The sequence below is a fragment of the Excalfactoria chinensis genome, chromosome 4 (assembly GCF_039878825.1).
Source record: "Excalfactoria chinensis isolate bCotChi1 chromosome 4, bCotChi1.hap2, whole genome shotgun sequence".
In the NCBI taxonomy this organism is placed as follows: Eukaryota; Metazoa; Chordata; class Aves; order Galliformes; family Phasianidae; genus Excalfactoria; species Excalfactoria chinensis.
Genome location: NC_092828.1, coordinates 2,387,978 through 2,403,189, shown reverse-complemented (window position 1 = coordinate 2,403,189; position 15,212 = coordinate 2,387,978). Strand labels below are relative to the sequence as shown.

Sequence of the window (15,212 nt, the reverse complement as noted above, 5' to 3'; positions counted from 1 at the left end):
TTGGGGATGCCATCTGGGACAAGGGGAATGGGATCCTGCACATTGCATCTGCAGTCAAGAAAAAAGCAATCCTTGTCATTGCAGGAGTGTAAGAGGATACCGTGCGTGCAGGCAGGTTGCAACTCTGCTCCTAATGTTGCTGTTTCTCAAGAAGAGTTGGATGTGTGAGAGCCACCTTTGGGATGCAAAGGGTCTCCAGTGGGGCTTAAATCATATACCCACAAAGGGAGGCTTTCACCTATAAAAAGCAAACTCTTCAGGAGTGTCTTATAATGACTGTGCTTCCCACGTGTGCACATCAGTGCTCCCACTGGATGGGGTTACTGGGACTCTCTGTAGGCAGTTAGTGCTGTAGGGTCTGACGATGCACTGTTGGAGATGTTTCCTGGAGATGTCCAAATCCCTGCAACAAGGAGCTTTTGTGCCACCCATCAACTCCTTGCAGCCAGCCCTTTGCCTTCCTGGTCTTTATGGGTGGTGAGGTCTTCAGTCTCTGGAGCATTGGATGCTGTACCTTTGGGCCAGAATTATGGCTCTGGGAGGTCTTCAGCAACCCATGGTTGACCTGAGAGTAGAAGAGAAGGGGAAACTATAATGGAGGAACCACAGAAATCACAGCAAAAATGGTAGGGTGAAACACGTGAGCTTGATCCCAGCTGCCTGCCTGAACATTGGTAGATGTCCCTGCTAGGGAAGGCCACCTCAATTCCTGTTGTTCCTGAAGCAACACATCAAGGTAACCTTGGGGAGGAGGTGAGACCTTCCCTTTCATTGCTTGGTGCTGAAGATAACTCATGGTTTTTACTTAAAGAAAGCAAACTGAGAGGTACGTAGGCTGTAAATCTTCAGGCATCACTGCTAGATGAGAGCCAGGGAGACTCTCAGCTCCATCTGTGCAAGGACCCAGACCATGCCATGGCCGTGTCTGCCTTCCCACCGAGGGCAGCAGCATCACATCCTGTCCCAGGACATCATCTTGCTTCCTCCCAGTGCCACACTCCGCCTGTTCAGTGCAAGGGAGTTGGACTAGGTGACCTTTAAGGATCCCTTCCAACTCTAATGATGATTTGATAGGGAGCATGCCAGTGCTGCTCTGCAGCTATGACTGTTTCTTCCCCTCCTTGAAGGACAGCCCCGTGCGTGGTGTTATAACCACAGGGAGGAAAATCTTTCCCCTCCTGCTATGATTGCTGATACGGTATTGGATTGTGCAATGGGTCACACCTATTGATCACAGCAGGCTAAAAAAGAAACAACTCATAAATAACTCCTGACATCCCCAGCTGTGCCAGAAACCCTGGCTGAACAAAGGGCTCTTGGGAAAGCTCTTGTTGGTATTTCTCTGTCCCTCTCCTTTGGAAAACACTTGGGACAGCTTTGGTTCAAGCCAGATGATAAGGAGTCACTAAATGCTTTTGCAGATGTTTTCATAGCAGGACTGAGTAATCTCAGCCCTTAATCCAGTTCTTTCTGGTAGAGCATCATCAGCCTAATTAGTTTGGGGCAGTGCTGCTCACATCCAGCCTAGCGCTGGTCCTGTGCCCTCTGTCACTGATGCTGGAGCTGGTATATGGGCAGATGGCACAGCCAGAAGGCAATGAAAGTCACAAAACTGCATGAATTTGATAAAAAGAACTGCAATAAATGTGTGCAAGGGAGGCTGAGGGGATCTTCATCAATGACACTGACGTGGGATTGAGCTCATCCTCAGCAAGTTTGTGGGTGACACCTTTCCTAAGAGGACAGGCTGAGAGAGCTGGGGCTGTTCAGCCTGGAGAAAAGAAGGCTGCAGAGAGACCTTCCAACTCAAAAGGCTCTATGATTCTATGCAGGAGCAAGAGGAGACGCAGTGGGGCACAAAGAGTGGCTAACAACAAGAAAGACAGCAGTGGGCAGACAGAAGTACCCTCCATAAAGCACTCATTGGTGCTCACCAGATCCCATGTGCTCTTTGCAAAGGGACCACAGTGAGGGATATGTAAGAACAGGGAATGCCCAGGCACTGCATCTCTCCCCCCTCTGCCTCATGCTCCCCTTCTCTTTCGCCCTCTTTTATTCTTCTTACATGGCAGAAAAAAAAAAAGCCCAAAAACCAAAAACTTGTTCCTCCACATAATGATGGTTTGGCCAACAGGTCAAGTCAAGCATGATAGATTTCATTTTCAAGCTGGGGTCAGGCGGTAAATTGCTTTAATGCTTCTGGCACAGAGACTGCTGTGCTGAAAGGCTCTTGCAAATGAGGTCTCCCGGCATCACCCGACTGCTCAGAGCTGAGCAATGCCTCATGTTGTTGGGGATCCAGGGGTAAATATGGCTTTGGGAGCAGCACCATGCCAGTATCTCGTGGCCTGGGGGCATTTTCTCGGGGTTGGATCCCTTGTTCCCTAAAGCACCAAGGTCTCTGAGTGCAGAAATGCCTGGGTGAGGGGTGCTGTGAGGTGGGCGATCCTATGTTGTAAGGGTGCAGAGCAATGTATGTATTTAGTATGTGAGTTGTCCCATGTGTAACATATAGTGGCCATACACCATATAGCAGGCATGGCGGTGATGGGTTGGCAGTTGGACTGGGTGTTCATAGTGGTCTTTTCCAACCTTAAAGATCCTGTGCTTCCGTGGTCTCATTGACAAAGGCCCTGTGATGTATTTCAGGGCGTGCTGGTGCTGCGAGAGCTCCAAGAGAAACCAAGGCCCTGATATGAACTTAAGAAATAAATCCATCTCACTGCAGAGGGAGATGGAGAATCAGCCAGGGAGGGGAAAGTTTATTTAGAGAAACAACCGTGGGCTGCCTGCCCACACCAGGCTTTTAGCTGATGAGCTGCACGTGCCATGCTTGGGGGCGGCTGGGGGAAGGAGGCTGTGGATATAAGGCACATGGCATCTCCTGCAGAGCCCCAGGGCTGGTCCAGCAGGACCTCAGTTGTAGCATCACCTCTGCCAAATGAGATAACCCCAGCCATAGTCTTTTAAAAGCTTAGTCAGGACATCTGGAGGTGCACAAGGCCATGGTTGGGGCCCCGGGCATCCTGATCTGGTGGGGGATAAGCAGTCCACAGAAGGGTTTGGGGCTGGATGGGCATTAAGATCCCTTCCAACCCAACCATTCAATGATGCTATGGTTCTATGATCTTTTTGTTGTGGGTGGGTGAGCATGCAGACAAATCAGCTTTGGAAATCCCAATGAGTCTGGCTGTTGTGGGGTGCCACGTGTTTGGATACATGGATGGGGATGGATGGCCAACATGCTCATGGCTCTTGGGATCCCAGATGTGTTCTAGGGTCAACCACATCCGTTTACATGGGAGCAGTGGGGAAGCTTTGGTGCAGGGTACAGGACCCAGCAGACTTCCACATGTTGTCACTGTGTGATGTAAACGGGTTTTCCATCCTCCTCCCATGCCCACCATCTTGTTCAAGGGCACCTGGCTGACTGCTTTCCTGGCCCCACGCCGTGCATTCAGCATCCCAAGAGAACTGCTCACATGCTTTTAATTAAATGTCAAGTTATGCAGAGTTTTTAAGAGCCCTGCGATCAGAAAGATTCATGGAGAGCTCAATTACGGCGCAAGGAGGAGGTGGGCAGGGGGGAAGCTGTGGGGTAGGGAAAATCGCTGTATTCAGTTCTGTGCTGTGTTTCCCACCCCTGGAACAGGAAAACTGAGGAATGCAGGAGTGCTTCCTGATGTGCGACCCATAGAGGTGTGGGTGGATGCCACCAACCTTGCATCTTCTCCATGCCAAGCCCACTGAAACCCCCTCCCTGTCCTGACTACCACCCCATTAAGGTTGGGCTATAGAAGGTGCAGTGAGTAATTTGGATGGATACCAGATGAGCTTTCTTGCAGCTCATGCAGGGCTGGATGCCAAGTGCTGGCACTCCCAAAGGAGTCTGGACGTTTCAGGCCAATTTGTTCTCCCAAGGAGACCTGGAGGTGGCACAGGAGACAGCAGGCAAGACAGAGGGTTGAAGGTAGGACACATCCATCATCTTCCCATAGGCCATTGCTAATGCTATATGCAGGCAACTTCTGCCACAGGGTTGCTGCTTTGGGTCAGAGGATGTCCTCAACAGTGAAGAATCTCTCAGTGTCTGTGTAATGTCTTGCTTTTGGTGGCAGAGCTGTGAGCTTGATCTGGTTTTTTGCAGAGCACAAAAGATTTCTGTGCTGCCCAAGAGTGTAGGTGGGAGTGATGGGGGTATGGAAATCTGAAGCTGTGGTTCTTCCCCCTCCTTTCCCAGTGAGAATCCCTCTGACCTGCGTGTAAAAGACCAACAAAAGCCACTTTCTGACCTTGTGTGATATGCACAGCTTCATCAGCTCTTTGGCTTCAGTTCCTCAGTCAGCACTGAGGCTGGGAAAAGCCTTTTTAATCTTGATAAACTTTCCAATCCCAACATAAATCTTGTAGTGATGACAATGAGATTGTGGAGGTGCCCTGATGGGATGTGACACCTTTATGCCAGCTTCTTGGGAGCCCAAAATATGAGCCAAGTTGGAAGACAGGGAAATTCAGTATTCCAAAACAATCATAATTTCTCCTGTAAATCTCTTAGTGAAGCTTTTTGGATAGCACTTGGTCCCTTTGAGCAGGCAATTTACTGCAGACCTGGACACCTCTCCTCTAGTCTGTAGTTGGAAGAAGTGGTGGAGTCACTGTCCCTGGGGAGGTTGAAGTACCATGGAGATGTGGCACAGAGGGCCATGGGGCCATGGTAAGGGATGGGTTGGGATTGGGCTTGGGGATCTTAGAGGTCTTTTGCAACCTTCATGATCCTGTTTCTATGATCCATCTGCACGTAGCCCAGAACCCAGGGGAGGTGACCTCCATGACATCTCTGTCATCTCCTCTGCCCATCACAGCACTCAAACATGGCCCCGTGATCCCACCATGAACCTGAGGGTAGGAGAGGCTGGACTCCATCGTGTGCAGCAATGGAGATATTTTCCTATTGCACCACTGCTCTTGGTGCTTCTCACCCTCCCTTCCAGAGCTCTTCAATTCACAGTCCCATTCTGTTCTTGATGCCATTGACAAGAGCGATATCCCACTCCGTGGGCGGAAGGCAGGAGGAGGACTTAGTCACTCCCTTTAACAAAACAGGGAGAACAGTTTTTCTGTCTGGACCCTTTAGAAAAGGCAACCTTAGAGACGAACCCCCATACTCAGGTGGAACACTTCAAAATGTCTCTGCCTTTGAGGTAGAAATGACAGATTTTTGTGCTCTGTTCTGGTAGGATGCCAGAAGGACTTGGAAAGCTCACAGGGCACCAATGTGTTGGTCTCACCTTGGGGAAGCTATGGTCTCACCCAGTGTCCTCACCTTCCCCCTCTGGGATGCTCAGCTATGCGTGACCTGGATGGAGCTGCTCCTCCTCGATGCGTTTTGAAGGCCTTGGCTGTCTGGGAGGCATCCTAATGTTGTTCCTCTGGTGGGATCTCATTATGTGATGAGCTGAACATCTGGATTAAAATAGATCAAATAGGCACTAAATCCTAAATAAGCCTGAGAGCTCAGTGGCAGCCATATGCTTCCTACTCACAAGCTCAAAAAAACCCATATATCTCTCCTTGCCATTAGCTCACACTGCATACGGTGTTTTATCCTCCTCCAACCCAACTCTGGGACCAAACTCTTCTGCCCTTCCTCCCCAGCCATCCCTGCTTGGCCATACTCTGAATGTGTAGCCTCTTCCTCAGCAGGGCTGGCTGAGGGCACACTGAGCTCTGCTGGTGAGAAGGTGGGTGGGCACTGACCCCACTGCACGAAGCATTTATGAACAGGGAGGTGGTGGAGTCCCCATTCTTGGAGGTGTTCAAGAAAAGGGTCAGGGTTGTAGTGTGGGACATTAATTATTGGGCGTGGTAGTGATGGGTTGATGGTTGGGCTTGATGATCTGAGTTGTCTTTTCCAACCTTAATGATTCCACATCCATAAGTGTCCTTAAGAGGAAGCTCTTCTTGGGGACTGAGCCCTCTGTGTTCTTCTTGACTCCAACAGAATGCAGGTAACAAAACACTACCATGTTCCACGCTGTTCCAGGATTTTTTTTTGCTAGCTGAACCCATATTTAGGCCAACCATGAACTGTTAAACTCCAAAGCTCTGCATGAATCGAAGAGACATTAAAGGTGGAAAGACCTCTAAGATCACCAAATCCAACGCCAACCCATTGCCACCATGCCACTAATCCATGTCCCTCAGTGCCACATATACCTTCTCCTCGAGCATTTCCAGGGTCATGGTTGGTGGGCACGATGGTGAAAGACTGACGTTTGAACTTGATGGTCTTAGAGTTCTTTTCCAACCTCAGTGATTCTGTGATTCTTGTTTGGGGAACCTCGTAGTGTAGAAAATAAGGCACTGGCATTGCCTTAGGTCAGAAGACGTATTGAGCCTAATAAGACAAGGGCAAAGGCCTTGTAAAGTGCTTTTAATGCTCTCAGCCCCACCAGCACATTGCCCAGCGCTCAGATGAGCGTTGCCAATACGGTTCTGCAATGGACACCTTGCTTGCATGGAGCTTGAGCCAAGCTTTTTGCAACAGGGTAGTTTCACCCCAATATCCCCTTCCAGATGGCAAAGGTCAAGCAGGAATAAGTGACCATATTAAAACCCAGTCTACTGGCTGATGCGAAAGAAGTGTCCGCACTGATGTGAAGGTATCAGCAGTGTTCTCAGCACCAGGGTGATGATGCCTAATATTCTGGGGTGCTGGTGACTTGCTGTGACAACAAAGGAGGGGCAAGCACAGCGATGCAGGAAGAGATGGATGGCAGGAAGTCTGTGCCTAACGGTTGTAATTGCATTATTAATGGGAATCTGCGGTAATTGGATAATTTGAATGCTACACGTTAGCCTCATTGCAACAAGGCTAGCAAAAATTACTTGCTTTCTCTCATTGTGACTGTTAATGAGACTAACACCGAGCTCCCCACTCTGTGCACAAGGTCTGTCCCCTTTGCCTGCCACTAAGCGTAGCACTTCAAAGATAATAATCTGGAAAAGGCATCTGTGCATGGAAAAAATCAGGGCACTCACAACTGCTGCTGGCCTCAGAAACCCTCCTGCCCTCTCCAGGACTGGGTTTTGCTGGGATTAATAACAGGATGAGTGCAGGGGTCCTGCTGTTGCTCCTTTCCCCACACTACCCATGGTCATGGTGGCCCTGTGTGCTGTGCTTCACGGGGCTGCATCCTGCTGGAGAGATCCGAAGGCCCCGTTTGGGCTGATGCCATTCGGCAGAAGGAAGGATGTGTTACCCACCTTCAGGTTGCACAGCCTGGAGGAACCACCTCTTCATTTCCAGACGCATCACCCCACGCTGCCCCAGCTCCCCATTTTTTGGCAGAAGAACCCGGCTGTGCTGCAATAGCACAAGATGGACACGCTCCTTTTCCCCTTCAGGCAAGATCCCATGATTTTACAGCTGATCTCCCAATTCTTTTCGAGGGGAAACAAGAGGAAATGACATACCCCAGGATGGGAATGACTAAGTCAGGAACTCCCCCAGGCTTTGTTTCGGCTGGCGAATGTTTTCCTTCCCCCTCTGCTTGCCCTTCCCCTGGCTTGTTGAGAAAGGTCTGAATTTCAGGGTGGTGGGGGAAGGGATGCTGCTCCGCGCCGCCTCTCCTGCCTCCGGTCGTGTCTGCTTGTGGCCGATCCCTTTGCTGTGCAGGGTGATGCTGATGTGGAGTGACATTCCACTGTGCCATGCAGGGAGAGGGCAGTCCCTGCCAGCACTCCCCCTCCTGCAGCGCCGTCGCTGGAGGAGCTGTCTCCATGGTGGGGTGGTGGTCGGCCTCCCACTGCCCACAGTGGGGTCCCCAGGATGTAGGGCATGGAGGAGGAGGTAGGAGTAAGGCTGGGAAAATGCTCTTGCACATCTGCAGGTGAAGATCATCCCTTGAGGTGCTGGAGGGCAGAAGGACTTCTGAGGCATGGGCTGATGTGGCTTGCAGATTCAGGTGATGGGCTGTGGGAGATGTAGCCAACGGCTGAGGGCTAAAGGTGACCAGCCCCAGCCTCTTCTTATCCACACCCACCATCCATTCTCCATTTCATCCTCCTCTCCTCCATCCCTGTCCTCCATTCCTCCTTCCTCAGTCTCCCCTTCTCCATCCCCATCCTTCCCATCTCCATCCCCAGCCTTCCCCTCTCCATTGCCTCCATTTCTCCATCCTCAGCCTCCTCTTCTTCATTCTCAGCCTCCCCTTTTCCACCCCCTGACCTTTCTTTTCCAGCCATAGCCTCTTATCCCTCATCCCCAGCCTCCTGGTTCTCTCTGTTAACCCTGTGCTTGGGAAAGACTCACTATTGACTGCCTCACTCTGCTCATCTGCCATGAGCTCAACTTGGCTGCATACATCCCAGCTCTGTGGGACAGCAAGGTCTGTGCTGTGAGCATGGAACCAGGAGGAGAAACAGCAGAGCTTCTACATTCCCACTTCATACCCAAGTTCAGTGCAGGTTCTGAAAACACCAGCTGCAGAAAACAGACCTGATTTCTCACCCCTGAATCAAGAAGACACAGGGCAAGGGACATGACCTAGTTTCCAATGGCAGCATTTAATATTTCCCCTGCAAGGAGAGCCAACCCAGCTTCCTCTCCCTCTTGCTCCCTGGCCAAGCAGTGAGGCTGGCCTGCTGCCTTCCCACCGGCATGGGATAGAGGGGAAAATCTTACGGTGCAGCCTCATCACAGCCCAGATGTGCTGCTGATTCATCCAGCAGGGAAGCATCTGTTTCCTTCTTGTTGCTCTATGTGTGTTCAGCTGCAGTGGCACTGGGGAGATGAGCTCCTAGGGATAGCACTGTGGGGAAAGGAGCACCCCATCCCGTGTCCCAAAAGTCATAGAATCATATAACTGGTGAGTTGGAAGGGACCCTTAAAGGCCACCTGGTGCCACAGGGGCACCCACAGCTTTATCAGTGATCAGAGCCCCTTCCAGCTTGATCTGAATGTCTCCAGGCACGGGGCACCACCACCCCTCTGGGCAACATGTGCCAATGCATCACCAGTCCTAACATGGCTTTATCTGAATCCCAGAGAGGAGTTCTGCCAGCCTGAATGAATGTGATGGCCTTCACAAAGCAGCAAGGGACAACTCTCCATGGGATGCTTGATGCCCTCATTCGTGTAATTGTGCGGATATAATTTGATTATTCCTTCCTAGATGTTTAGCATCACAAAAGGGAAAGCTGCCCTCCAAGATGAGCCTGTGGGGCCACCATTGTGAGAGTGGTCTGGGGAAACAAACTTCCCTTGTTTCACCTCGTGCTTTGTTGAACTACATAGGGAAATACTTGGGTAGCTTATGGCACAGTGTTTCTAGATGTAGGCATCAACCTGAACCACCTGGAGGCTGTACAGAAGCTTACCAGCCCATCCTTACCACCCATCAATGAGAAAACCAATTTTGGATGACTTCTCCAATCAGTGCTGCTGGAAACATTCAGGAACAGCAGGGCACAGCAAGAACACCTCAGCTGCCATAAACTGTGTTGGTCCTCACTCAGCGGAGAACAATGGCTGTTGCTGGATCTCAGATGTGTCGGCCCTGTAACAAAGAAGTAGAGCTCCTCTGGAAAGAATGCAAAGCCCAGGCTCTACTTTTGCCTCAGGGCTGATGGAAGATCGTAGTATCATTAAGGGTGGAAGAAGCCACTAAGGTCATCAAGTCCATCAACCATCGCCATGCCCACCAAACATGTCCCTAAGTTCCATCTACCCATTTCTAGAAAACCTCCATAGACAGTGACTCCACCACTGCCCTGGGGCTGCCTGTTCCAATGCCTGATTGCTCTTTCGGGGCAGACATTTGTCTAATATCCAACCTGAGTCACTTTATTTGCTTTCCAGTGTAGATGCCAGAATTAACACAGAGAGCAGGGCAGTCTTCTGCCCGGGAGAAAAAAAATTCATCCTGTGAATTGCAGAAGTTTCAACAAGACCCAAAAACTCCTAATCTGGCTTAGCGAGAGTGAAATCAGACGGAGAAATAGCTGGGATTTTAGCTGGGGGTATTTCAGTAGGAAATATGATGGCAGATGTGTGCATCCGTTGAGCATGTATGTATATACAGAATGCAACAGAGGCTTTAGAGAGCAATGTTGTATGAAACAGGAACGGCATAAGGTTATTCCTTATCAAAATAACACTACAAAGATGAGTGGGTTGGTTGCATCCCAACAGCTCAGGCTGCCCAGGGCCCCATCTAACCAGACCTTGAGCACCTCCAGGGATGGGGCACCCACACCCAGAGCGGTGCCTGGTTAAGCTGGGGCTTTAGAGTGATTATAAGCAGCTTTAAGAGCAGTGAATGCGGGAGTCACACACACAAAAAAAGTCAGCAAGGAAAAACAAACAGTGTCACTGGTTACGTAAGGGATCAGAGAGGCAATGAAGCGTCAGCTGGCAGCCACGTGTGCTGCCCAGGGTTTTCCAAAGTGCCCATAATGCACAAGTGGTCTTTTGGCCCTCTCTTATCACTGCCCATTAAGGATGTGGGGAAAGATGCAGAGAAGGGTGAATGAAGGTTTAGAGATAGGTGACAGCTCCTGTTAGAGTGGTGACAGAGTGGGGCTTGAACGGAGTTGGAATCATAGTCATAGAATGGTTTGGTTGGGAGTCATAGAATGGCTTGGGTTGGAGGGGACCTTGGAGATCATTAGGCTCCAATCTCCTGCTGCAGGCAGAGGGCCGTCAGCCACCAGATCAGGTTGCCAAGGGTCCCATCCAACCTGCAGTATCTCATCAGTTTCCTGTCCATCCATTGAGACACCCAGAGCTAGGAACCCAATGCCCCATCACGTGCACTGAGGTTAAACTGTGGAATCATTGCTGCAGTACAAAAAAAGGCCCTTCCACCTGAAGTTCCCACCTCTACATTAGAATCATAGAAGGATAGAAGCACACAGCCGCAGGATATCCCAAATAAGAAGGGATTCACGAGGATCAGAGTCCAACCCCTGGCTCCACGTAGCACCATCCAAACCCTATGGCTGAGAGCAAAGTCTCAATGCTCCCTGAGCTCCAGCAGCTCAGGGGAGAAGCCCCAGGACTCGAGCAAACCCACAGCAACACTGACCTCGCCAGCAGCAGAGTTCAGCGGAAGCAGCCAAGAACAACATGTGCTGAGTCCATTTAACAGACATCCCCTGCAAGACAGACGCCCTGAACTGTCTACTGTGTTCACTGCTTTTTATTTTTATTTTTTTTTTCCTATTGCAAAGATTAATTTCCCTGGCTGGAAAGTTTGTGCAATATTGCATCACTCCACTGTTTGGCTTGGCCGGTGAGCATTAAGCACCAGGACTTCAGCTGGGTTCCTTGCCCGGAGCTGACCCCATAAATAGCAGCGAGGTGGGAAGATCTGCATGGAAATCCATCCAAGACAGCAGGGGGCAAAGGCACCTTTGGCTTCGTTGTGCTGCACTGCTGGGCTGCAAGCGGTCCCTCTATTTGGAGAGTGGTCAGTTATCAGGAGAGGCAATAAATAAGAGCTGAGAGATGTTTTCTTTTTACTGCCCTATGTCCAAGAATCTTGCTTCCTAAAAGGGAAATGCAGAATGCACAGCTCCAGGAGGGCTGGCAGCAATGAAACCAGCAGCCAGCATCTTTTACAGGAGGTGGAGAGCAGAGAGTTGGCCATATATGGTCACTGGGGTGCCCACAGGATCATGTGGGCAAGAAATCATAGAATGGCTTGTGTTGGAAGGGACCCCAAAGATCGTCCACTTCCAACCTCCATGCTGTAGGCAAGGTTGCAGACTGATAGATCAAGCACTAGGTGAGGTTTCCCATCCAACTTCGCCTTGAACACCTCCAAATCAATTGGTCACATCCCTAGTGCAATGATTTGCCCTACTGGTGGTCTCTGAAAGAGAGGACAATTCTCACCACCCCCACCCACCCTAACAACACCTTCTTTGGGGTGTGATGTGGCACCATCCAGCCATGCCCAGGAGGTCAAGGAACCACTGAGACAATAAACCCTTAATGATGGGATATGTAATAACAGGACAATAATCCCTTAATGATACTAAAAGACCTGCTGAGCTAATTGTGTTGTCCAGGTGAATGTTTTTCCTTCCGTCGTGCCATGCAATGATTCTCAGCTTTTGTCCTTTGCTCACGTTGATGTCCCAGATGCCATAACTTCTGGCAGAGCTACACTTTCCCATTTACTCCCAGGATGCACCACCCTCCTTTAGGGGATGTTCCACACCTCCAATCTGCCCTTGTTTCCCTTGTGGACCACAAACAGCTGTGCCAGGGGGAGCAGCACATCATCCCCTGACATGGGCAGAAAGACAGACCTGTGGTTCCTATAGCAACCGGTTCAGGTGTTAGGATGCTGATATGGGTGGGGATGGGGATGCAGGTGGGGATGGGGACATGGATTGGAATAGCAATGGGGATGTAGATGTGGATGCTTCTGTCCCAGAGGAGGACCAGGATGTTGGGATGCTCAGGGGCTGTGTTATACAGAGAAGCAACAAGACAGCAGTGCTGGAAATCTCTGGCTGATGTCAGCGTGGAGCTGGGAGCAGCCTTGCCTGGCGGGCTTGGTTTGGCACGTCTCAGCAGTGAGCTCATGTCTCCTGCAGCCCTTGGGACACAGCAGGGCTGGATGGAGGACCGGACAGACACAGCGGTTGTCCTGCTGGGAAGGTCCTGCAGCCTCCTGCAACCTCACCACAGGGCTGTTCCCAGCCTGGTTCCATCTCGCCCATTCCAGCCTCCAACCTCTCCAGGCTGCGATCCTTACCAGGCTTCCTGAATCCAGGCCAAAATGTTGTCTTAAGAGGCTTCAACACAGCATAACATGAGAGAAGGATCTGGATCCCAGTAGCCCTGGAGAGGAAGAAAAAAGTCCTTGCATAAATCAAGGTCTACAGCCCTGGTCCCAAGATTCTACTGTGTCCAGGGTTGGTGTTGGGTCCACACTGGGTCTGACAGAAGCTTTGGGGAGCACAGGTTGGTGACAAAGCCCTATACCTGTGGTCTACAAGGGATACAAGTCACCGTCCCTGGGGATGTTCCAGAACCGTGGGGATGTGGCACTAAGGGATGTGGTCAGTGGGCACAATGGGATGGGTTGGGGTTGGACATGCGGATCTCAGAGGCCTATTCCAACCTTAACGTTCTGTAATGATGTCACTGTGTTCAGCAAATACTGCTTTCTGCTGCATGCATAAGCAGTTTCCTTTTTATTCTGGCTTTCTATTTATCCAAAACGCCTTGGTATGCTGGAGAGAGACAGTTCTCCGGGATGACTGTATAAACTCAGCATGAGTCCTTTCTGCCAGTCAGGCAAATAATAACAGCAGGGAGAATGAGGAGAGGAAAAAAACACAAAGCCATGCAGCATCTCTCAGGAATGGGCCTGGAGATGTGGGGGAGGCCATGTGCCCACCGTGTTGTGAGGTCTCTGAGGTGAGAGCTGTGAGCATGAAAAGCTGGCTCCAGCTCCCATCGAATCATTAAGGTTGGAAAGGAGTGCTAACATCATCAAGTCCAACCCTCAACCCATCACCACCATCACCCAGAGCAGAGGTTGGCACAGTTTTGCATTGGATCCCACGGGGGGCTGAGGAGCAGCTTTCCTCAAGGCTGTGTTTGGCAGGCACCCTCCCCATCCCTTAGGGATAGGGCAAATTACCACTGATAAAACCTTTTGTAATTATAAGAGAAAATAAGGTGAGACCTACCCAATGCTTCCTCTCCAAGGAATAAAATGCTTACCTCGAAGGAACTCGAACCTACAAGGAGCTGGAGCCACCTGACAGATATCTATAGATCCCCATAGTCCATGATGCATTGTTGTTTTTTCCTATAGGGCTGTATCTGCTATGCTAGGCCACAGCTGGGACGTGAAAGCACAGCAATTCAGCAGCCAAGGCAGCTCAACAGAAGCAACCAACCTTAAGATCCCACTACAAACCTCTTCCCAATGCTCCTTTGCTTTCCTGGAGGAACTCCTTGGGCCATGCCCAGGATGACTTGGCTACACCCAAGACAATTTCATTGCAGCCTCTTGGAGCAGGCTGAGGTCCCAGAGCTTCACCGCGATGTGTGTGTCCCCAGGCACTGAAGGACAGGTCCCCAGTGACAGCCAACATTTCACGGTGCTAACTGCAAAGAATTCAGCGTGCAAATCTCCAGCAGCGGCCACGATGCTGTAGCAGCAAGATGTTGTTAGCACGCCTATTAGTGCACGCTAATTAGCTCCCACCGCTGCTCCAGCCACAAGCTGGAGGATGGATTATGCCATGTGCGCTAAGCAGCTTAGTTTGGGTGGCAGCTCTGAGGGAAGCAGGGAGCAGAGGGAGAGGTCGGCTTACCGAGCGCTGCGCATCAGCTGTCTGTGAGCAGCACGAGGGGATCCAAGCTACGGCTTTGCAAGTTTTGCAGCAGCTTTTCCCTCCTGCAAAAAGAAAGAGAGACTGATTCAGTGCAAACACCCTGCTTGTCACCTCCATCGCATCACCATCTGCCAGGTGAGGAGCAAAGCAAAGGCAAGCAGGGAGAAGGGCTACTTGCTAAGAGGTGATTCCTTTCCCTGTCTTTATAGTCAACCCCCCCTCCCAGCTCGGGGATGCACCACTCCGGTTGCCAAAGGAATGTGTGAGGGATGCTGCTGCCATCTCCTGGATGGAACCCATAGGCATGGCCACCACTCATCCTTTACTCCTTATAAAGCGATGGAAACTCACAGAGAGAGACTGGTGGGGGTCTTGGGAACCTCCAAAAGCCATCTGAGCGTTGGTACCCTGCTCTGGGCGTGCCTGCCTTCAGCCCCACCATGTGGACTGATAACATTGGTGTTCTGTGGCCAACCTTATGGGTTCAAATGGCTCGTGCCAATGGCCAAAGTCATGGTGGCAACGTTAAATGTCTGAATGGAGGAACACGACAACGTTAAATGTCTGAATGGAGGAACACGACAACGTTAAATGTCTGAATGGAGGAACACGATGTACTGACTGCACCGGGTCACTGAAAGGGGATGAGAAATGCTTGGATTTTCTTCAGCCTTGCTGCAGGCTCTCTATGCTCACAACCTTCCTTCCATCTCTACCAGATCCCTGCTTACACTCTACCCACCTGAACCCTTCCTCAAAGGGCTGATGCAAAGTGGGATAATTGAATGCTTTTGGTTGCCAGGGATCTTAAATCCCATCTGGTCCCAAACCGCCTGCTGTGG

At 50.7% G+C, this 15,212-nt stretch overlaps 1 long non-coding RNA gene across 1 annotated transcript; it reads right to left on the bottom strand.

Annotated features, from left to right (window-relative positions):
- Nucleotides 1-11,311: 11,311 nt before the first annotated feature.
- On the bottom strand, nucleotides 11,312-14,579 carry LOC140251959 (uncharacterized). Its single transcript, XR_011903502.1, has 4 exons — nucleotides 14,350-14,579; nucleotides 13,950-14,140; nucleotides 12,774-12,859; nucleotides 11,312-11,460 (listed from the first exon to the last, which is right to left on the bottom strand). It is a non-coding gene; the product is annotated as an uncharacterized lncRNA (long non-coding RNA).
- Between the last annotated feature and the right edge of the window lie 633 nt (nucleotides 14,580-15,212).